Source organism: Malaclemys terrapin, chromosome 23 (genome assembly GCF_027887155.1).
Source record: "Malaclemys terrapin pileata isolate rMalTer1 chromosome 23, rMalTer1.hap1, whole genome shotgun sequence".
Taxonomy (NCBI): Eukaryota; Metazoa; Chordata; order Testudines; family Emydidae; genus Malaclemys; species Malaclemys terrapin.
Genome location: NC_071527.1, coordinates 1062039 through 1071176, shown reverse-complemented (window position 1 = coordinate 1071176; position 9138 = coordinate 1062039).

Here is a 9138-nt window from a genome sequence, read left to right as displayed (position 1 = left end):
CATGGCCAATAAACCCCACCTCTTTCAGAAAACCCCTCCCCATAGCATATAAGCTCCACCCCCTTCAGGAAACTCCTCCCTTAGACACATAAACCCCACCCCCGTAATGTTTGCAAGGGCAAAGGATAGATGCTGGGGAGTGGTCATGTTTGTTCCCTGAGCCTGGGGCATCCACCTCAGACAGGGGACAACAGGCAGCACCCACTGGAGGCTTTTCTTGTATTTCGGGGAAGAATCCAACTCCGGTGTGGCCAGCGTGTGATCCCACGGCTGCCCTCTCGACACCCGGCACGTGGCAGCTCAGGCGCTCTTGGACAAGAGTGCTACCGGTCTTTAGCCATGCACGGACGAATCTCAGCGCCGCCAGGGAGCCGGAAATTATGTCCCTACAGAGTGGAAGCCTGAGTGGTAAAGAGTCTAACACACTAACTTCAGGAGCCCATCGCAGCTCCTGCCTCCTTGTCCGCTTCATTGTAGATCCTCGGCAGCCCATTCGGCCAGAACTGGGGCAGCCGAGCACTGACTTTGCCTGGGTTCCTCCCCACACCGTGACAGCATCACAGACAACAACCCAGCCCGAGAACTGGAGGGCAGGCTGCAGCGCCTAGCCTGCAGGATCCCAAGGCCAGCCTCTGGTTACGGGACCTGGATGTCACACTCTGACGCCTGCATACAAGAAAGAGAGAGAGGTTGTTATTATATGTATGATTATTATTAAAAGGGGGCCCAAGACCAGCGAATTAGGGTGTCCAACTTGATACACCTTGAAGGGAGCTGATTTTCAGAGGGGTCCGTTTCAGGTGACTCGAGTCAGGCACCCAAAACTGAGGCATTCTGAAGCACTAGACACCCGGGAAAATCTTGGCTGGTGTATTTCTAGGCATACCCCATAATATGGAGTTATATCGAAAGAGGCCCTGTCGGGTTAAAACAGTCATACGTTCACAGATGCAGCTGTTAGTGATAACACCTCTGATTAGCAATGCTAAATCATTTGAAACTCCTATATTTACTGTATTTTTCACCAATGATGCGCCCCCCCCCCTTGAATTTCTTTCAGCTTGGAAAATGGATTATGGCTTGTCAGTGTCATGATTTGGTCGTTGTGCATTCACCAAGGGCCAGATCCTGCTCTGTACGCTCATTGCAAGATCAGGGTTTCACATCCTTCCTGCACGGTTTGGTAGCAAACGCTACAAGGGGATGTTTAAATCCAGGAGGAACTGCTTTCCATTAAACGTCTATCAAACAAAGAGATTAACTCATTTCTATTCATACCAGGGTCCGTAAAGAGAGGTTATGTTTTGGGCCCCTTAGTCAATTAACGTTTTTCCTTTTATTATTTATAAGACATAAAGGTCCCAGCCAAGGGACGGGTTCTCATTCGTTTTACAGCTGGGGGAATGAGGCCCAGAGAGATGAAGTGAATGGGCTGAGGGCGCCCAGGAAGCCAGGGGCAGAGCTGGGAGTGGAGCCAGGCGCCCTGCGTCACAGCGCACGGCCTTACCCACAAGATCCATTTTCCTTTAACACGAAAACCGAGCTCAGCCGGTGACCATTTTACGCAGGTCAGACGTAGGCCTAGCCACCGTGACCCTTGCACAAACAGTGCAGCACTGAGGGGGCTTCTTCATAGGAAGCACCAAAAAGGAGAAGTGAAATACAGAAGTGCAGAGTCATGTTCTCCCCCGGGACACGAACACGCGAAGGTGGGTGTGAGCTACACACGCCCACTAAACTGGACACTTGCTGGCACACACGTATGACCTCGGTAAGGATTATAGCGTGTGAAGGGGACACGCACAACTTGCATCGTTCATGTTAAATAAATAATCATTGCATCGCCCCCTTTTGGACAGGTGGGGGAACTGAGGCACAGAGCACTTGGCAGCCTGGTGTTCAGAGATGCGGAGCCTCGGCAGCACCTCTGAAAGTCCAGGGTCTGAATGACTTGCACAGGGCACACGGCAAAGCAATGCCAGCCAAGAAGAGAAGCTGGTGAGCTAACCACAGGAGCTGCCACCTCCCTAGCTTTAGTCGCTGTCCTGGACTCCTGTGATGGAGCCCAACCCAGATTTTTCTAAGGGACACCAGGCTACAGTAGCTGACCACCCCGCTGCTCTTCCTGCTTCCCCAGCACTAGTCTCTGTTTCCTCTCCCACCTGGGCACGGGCTGTGCAGTGCGGAGAGTGGGGAGAACCAGCCGCGTTATCAAAGCCAGTCTGGGATCAGACGTGGGAACAGCCTTCGCATTTCTGTGGTGCCTTTCATTCCCGGGGCTCAGCAGACGTTCACGACGAGGCCTCACCACATCCCTGTGGGAGCAGGCAAGGACTCCCTCCTGCCTGACTTACGCTGTCCTTTTCAGCCAGGCATTGCAAGGATCTTCCCCAACACCGGTATCCCCCCTCGACAGAGAGAAGGGGACTTGCTGAAGGTCGCACTGCAAGTCAGGGCAGCCGAACCAAGATCTGCCTCCCAGTCTTTAGCACTCTGCACTGGGCCACGCTGCCTGGCGTCTCCCCTAGCCCACTTCCTACAGCGCTGTCTGTTGCTCGGAGGTTCGCCAGCCGAGTACTGACCCAGGCCTAGCCTGCCTGGGTGCCTATCCTGTCACTGTGAGTCACTTCCCCTCACCATGCCTCCATTTCCCCATCTGTAGAATTATACCGATGCCATACAGAACCTTCGGAGACCTCACCAATCGACCTTGGGAAAGTGCTTTGAGATCCTTGGCGAAATAGGCGGCAGAAGGGAAAATACGTATTTACTGACGGCCCACTGGTGAGCTCCCTCCAGGACAGAACCGCCTCCATCGGAACACAGGCTCCAAACACACCAGGACCTGAATGTGCACCTCTGGCTTCCTTTGGCTGGAGTCAACTTATCTGCAGGCGTGTGTCGCCCTCTGTCGTCCATCTGGCTCAATTGCAAAAGCGTCGTGTCTGTGTATTTACTCACACCCCCACTGGGTTTGTGAGCCCCCCAAAACGTATCCAAGAAGAGTCTGGTCCGTGATGTGAAGGAGGAACTGGGAAGAAGCTACAGACCCTAAATTACCAAACTTTCTGGTTTCCTCCTTCCCCACTAGATAAGCCTAAAACACGGAGGTTTTACATGTGTCACATGACTGACTATGGCTTTGTATAGCACCTCGCACCTTGCTGGCCCTACTGAACCCGGGGATAATGGGGAGCAGAGTGGCTAGCGCAGCCACTTGGGGTCTGGACACCTGGATTCTGGTTCTGGATCTCTATGGTGGTTGTTTCTAGTACTGCCCCCGGTGCGCTAGGAGCTGTACAAACAGAACTCATGGTCCCTGCCCCAGCAGCCTTACAAAGGCCTTGATCCTGAAGCTGACCCTAGGGAGAATTCTGAGGACTTCAGTGGGGCTCTGCTTGAGTACAAGAGCCCGACCCTATGAGACAGCTATGGGATCGCAAGATGTATGTCTGACATCCTCTGTGCAAATCATGTAAACACTCTGCAGGCGTGGGGATAACACCAGAGTACGACCAAATCTTGGAGACATTAGAGCTGCTCCACTGAGCACAAGTAGGTGTAACCTGGGAGTAGGAAGGCTGGCAGGGAGGGGATTCCCCCGGAGGACTTAGCCAAATCTAGGCAAACCGGCTAGCGATCCCCATGCTTACAAGCTCACCCCAAGATGAAATTCAATAAATACAAATGCAGAGTACTTCACTGTGGAAGGAAAAATCAAACGCACAACTACAGCATGGGGAAAAACAGGCTAGGTGGTAGTGCTGCTGGAGAGGATCTGGGGTAATAGTGGATCACAAATCGAATATGTGTCAACGTGACACAGTTGTGAAAAAGGCTAATGTCATTCTGGGGTGTATTAACAGGAGTGTCGTATGTAAGCCACTCGGCTGGAGTACTGTGTCCAGTTCTGGATGCCTCACTTTAGGAAAGATGTGGACAAATTGTAGAGCATCGGAGGAGAGCAATGAAAAAGATAAAAGGTTTGGAAAACCCGACCTCTGAGGAAAGCTTGGAAAAAAGACACTAAAGGAGGATATGATCGAAGTCTATAAAATCACAAATGGTGTGGAGAAAGTGAATAAGGAAGTGTTATTTACCCCTTCACATAACACATGAACCTGGGGCTACCCAATAAGATTAATAGGCAGCTAGTTTAAGACAAACATAAGGAAGTTCAGCTTCATACAACACACAGTCAACCTGTGGAACTCATTGCCAGGGGATGTTGTGAAGGATATGTTCATAGAGGCTAGGTCCATCACTAGCTATTGGCCAAGATGGTCAGGGACACAACCCCATGTTCTGGGTGTTCCTAAACCAGAAGGTGGGACTGGACAATAGGAGATGGATCACTCACCAATTGCCCTGTTCTGTTCAGTCCCTCTGAAGTATTTGGCATTGGCCACTGTCAGAAGACAAGACACTGGGCTAGATGGACCATTGATCTGACCCAGTATGGCCAGGTTAACAAAACTGGGCCTGTTTAGTCTTCAGAGTAAAAGACTGAGGGGAGACCAGATAACAGTCTTCAAATATGTTAAGGGCTGTTACAAAGACGATGGGACCAATTGTTCTCCACGTCCGTTGGGGGTAGGACGCGAAGTAATGGGCTTAATCTGCAGCAAGGGAGATTTAGGTTCGATATTAGGGAAAACTTTAACTCTAAGAGTAGTTCAGCTCTGGAATAGGCCTCCAAGGGAGGTTGTGGAATCCCCGTCATTGGAGGTTTTTAAGGACAGGCAGGACAAACACCTGTCAGGGCTGGTCTCGGTTTACTTGGTCCTGCCTCAGTGCAGGGGGCTGGACTTGGTGACTTCTCAAGGTTCTGACGTTTCCACGACTCTCTGATTCTATGCCTACAGTCCAGCTATTACTGCCCCAGTTTTGACTGTAGCAAAGACAGGACCTAAAACCAACTGCTTTTCTGCAACAGGGCCTGGCCTGAAACACCATCAAGAAAATATTTCCACTGCGTGTGTGGTTTGGATCCAGCAGCTGGCTTTAATTTTTAGCAAGGAATGAACTGATGCACTGTTAGCTGCAGAACATTTCTCAGTGAGAACGAACGCAAAAGCCAAGTGTTTGGGGGCAGATGGCTGGCAGCTGAGGGAGATTTCACAACAGCTTGACTCCAACATTGCAGGAACTTCTTCGGAATGATGCAAGTTATGTAGAGTTCCCTCCTTTTGCTGGGTTTGTTCTTGGAATTGCCCTTTTAGAAGGGGTTGGCAGGGATCCGCTCCTCACCCTCCCAGTACTGAACAGAAACAGCTGTTCCCAGAGGGGGTCAAACCTCTCTCAAGCTCATGGGAGCAATATAAAAAAGCATCATCCTTGGAGACGGGGAGAGACCCACCAGGTTAGAGTCAACACGGAGCAGCTCTCAAGCCCTAGATCCAGACACATATGGACTTTGGGGCAGTTTGGAGCCAGATCCGAGCACAGGGCATGAACCCCGCCCTCGGGAGAAGTGGTCACCACACATAAATACCAGGTCGGGTTGCCAACACCTAGAGCTTCCAGAGCATCTTCGACCATGGGATTTCAAAGCACTTAACAGGGCCTAACGAAGGCCTCGTTTACACAAAGTTGTATCATTGTAACTAGGATGGAACAACCCCCTTAGCGTGGATGCAGCTATGTTAATATACAGGCACCCTACACACTGGGATAGCTTATTCTCCTTCCCATGTGGGAAGAGCCGCACCGGTGCAAAGCACCTTTATACTGGTATAAATGTGCCCATGCGAGGGGGATTGTGCTGCTTTAACTAAACGGGCACTATCTGTGTGCACCAACAATGCCCTATCCTTAGCCAACAGAAGGCAGAGACTAGGAGAAGTGTCTGTCCAAGGGGGTTGCACAGATTAATTACAACAGTGAGTAGACAAAGCCTCATGTGGCCCTTTGGAGAGGAGTTGGTTTTTTAAGACATTTATCTGCTACCCAAAGGCATCTTTGTAGTGTTTCCGGCTGTTACCCCTCAGCCACGCTGCAGCATCCTTTGTACCTCACTAGAGGGGGGCTGCAGTTAAGAGTGACAAAACCAACCAGAGGTGATCTCCGCTGAGGTCGATAATATACCACACAGAAGCTTGTAAGAGGCTTATAAAAAGCTCAGGAGTTGATCTTATTGTTAGAAAATGAGGCTTAACAGGATGCGATATCAGCACAGGACACGGCCAAGATCTCATCTTGATTAAAAAAAATCAAGGTAATAAAAAGATCCTGCATCATTTTGGTTTTAGGAATGGTTAAAATCTTTGTAGATTAAGTTGCTCAAGGCAACCGAGACACTGGGTCTGCTAGTGGAGCACTAAGGAAGGGATCTTTGAGAGGAGGGAGGGCGGTATGGATTAAAAGCAAAGAATCTGGGTCAGGACCCCTTGTTTCTATGTACTTGCTTCCTTAAGTGACTTGCTGTAGGGCCTTGGATAAGTCACTTCAGTCTGAGCCTCAGTTTCAGCCCCTGAACAATGGGAACAGGACATAACCCTACACCCGAGAGGTGTGTAAGTGGTAATTCAATGTGCAGATCTACCAACAGGTGGCAGCAGAACCCTTAGCCCAGGGGCAGGCAAACGTTTTGGCCTGAGGGCCGCATCGGGTTTTGTAAATTGTATGGAGGGCTGGTTAGGGGAGGGGGCTGGCCCCCACCGCCTATCTGCCCCCTGCCCCATCCACACACCCCCACTCCCTGTCCCCTGACCGCTCCCAGACCCCCACCAGCCCATCTAACCCCTCCTCTCATTCCTGGGACCCCTCCCCATTCAACCCCTCCTCCTTCCTGACTGCCCCCCAGGACCCCTGCACACATTCAACCCCCTGTTCCCCACTGCCCTGCCCCCTATCCACACCCCCGCCTCCTGACCACCCCCCCGAACTCCCCTGCCCTCTATCTAAGCCCCTGCCTCCTGACCACCCCCCCGAACTCCCCTGCCCTCTATCTAAGCCCCCCCGCCCCTTACGACGCTGCCTGGAGCACCGGTGGCTGGCAGCGCTACAGCCAGGCCACACCGCCACCACGCAGCACAGAGACCGGGTCAAGCCGGGCTCTGCAGCTGCGCTGCCCCAGGAGCTCACAGCCCTGCAGCCCAGGGCATTGCGCCGGCAGCAGAGTGAGCGGAGGCTGTGGGGGAGAGGGGACAGCAGGGGCGGGGCCGGTGGTAGCCTCTGGGCCAGGAGCTCGGGCAGGACGGTCCCGTGGGCCGGATGTGGCCTGCAGGCCGTAGTTTGCCCACCTCTAAATTGCCTATTGAGGCTAAGGCAATCAACAGCAGAAGCTTGCAGGTTAGATGCTTCAGCCACTGGTGCACTAAATTTGTTAGTCTCTGAGGTGCCACAAGTACGCCTCGTTCTTTTTGGTGCAGAAAAGCTATTGTAAGTTTTCAGTACAGAAGCACCCGGAGGTCAGAGCGTTTACACAGAGAGAAACAGCAACAGCTTCTGAGAATAGGAACAAGGGGGAATTTGTCCTTCTGATTTGGCGTAAGTGTAGTAAAAGTGGATTTGTTTCTCCAGTTAGGAGGAGCATTCGTAGAGCCTGGCCCAACACACGGTTTGCTTTCACTCAGCCAGGATTTTGCCCACATGTTTACAAGACACACACACACACACAAGTTTGTAACCATCCTGATTGTCTTGCACACATCCTCCGGCTGCCAGGAGAGTAGTTTGAGTTCAAGCTAGTGCCCTAGAGAAGGCCTGGGCTGTACTAGCCACATGCTTGTAGATCTGCAGCCTGGCAGGTGTCTGAGCAGAGTAATGGGGGAAGAGTCACACCTGAGTACACCTGGCTGTCTAGCTCTGATGCGGCACCACCCAGGGTGAGGTAACGTACACCTCCCCCCTTTGCCCATGTCACAGCCTGGGATTGCATTTTGACAGGGCAGGGTGTGCTAGAGAAAGGCTATTACGGGTTAAAATCCAGGGCTAGGCCCAGATGGCAGCTTCCCCAGAGCTAAGTCCATTAGTCTGATCTCATGGGGTACTCAAGGCACCATAATGTTAGGAGAGGATTGGCCCCACTATCCTTTCACGACATGCTCTATTCAGAAGGGGTGCTAATTGGGAATTAGTTCAGGCACTTTGAACAGCAAATACAACTGAGGCCTAAAACGAACTCCACTTTGAAACAGTCAGTCTGGAGGGAGGGGGCCCACAAACCTTCCTTGGAGTAGGTTTTTAGTAATAAGCCATCCACAGGGGCAGTTACATCTGTTACCACCTACCAAAAGGACCACTTTTAATAGATGGCCACAGAAACCTAGTGGATGGGGGTGAAGGGCTGGGACCTAAAACTTCCATTTCCAGCTCAGTCTAGCTTAGGGGAGCCCAGTGGATGGCAAAGAGGTATTTTTAAAGTGTGGTAGCCAACGAAGGTCACTAAAGCTGTGTTTAACTCCTGTGAAGCTAACCCGGTAACCAGTGTTAAAATTCTAGTGCAGTTTTAAGCCATTGTTCGCTGGCCATGGAGCTCTCCAGCTCGGCCTTCACTGGAAAACACACAGTGAAGCCACTGTTACGCAGTTCCCTTGCTGTAAAACCGTAGGAGCCAAGGCACTGCATTTGTAAGAGTCTAGGTTAGTGGTTCCCAAACATTTTAGTAAGGTGACTCACCCACCGCAGTGTCTTTTGCAACCCACCCAGGGTCCAAATTTGTGGGTGGGGGCCCAAAACTATAGGCCAGCATCCTTCCCCTCCACCACGCCATACCTTCCATTCCAGCACTTCCACCCTGATCCCAGCCTGGTGCCAATGTAGAACTGATGAAATTGTTTTTAATTGTTCACTTTATTAATGTAACTTCATAAGTAAAGTTTTATGAATGAAACAATATTCATTCATAAAACCGGTTACCCCAATAACTGGCTAATTAACAGTTAAGATGCTTGTTAAGAGCCATAGCTGTTCAGTCAGCTGCCTTTGTAAGTTTCACTATCAATCCAATTCCTGCTTAAATCACTGAGACTTGCACTGTTTCAGAATTGTAACTTCTGTTCACCATCCATTATACTTGCCTACAGTGTAACTTCTGTTCACTGTTTGCCATATTGTAATCCACACCCCATTTTAAAACGCTTACTCCATTTTGTAAGGGCTTGCTGCAACCTTCATTTTTGCAAACCCTGCTGT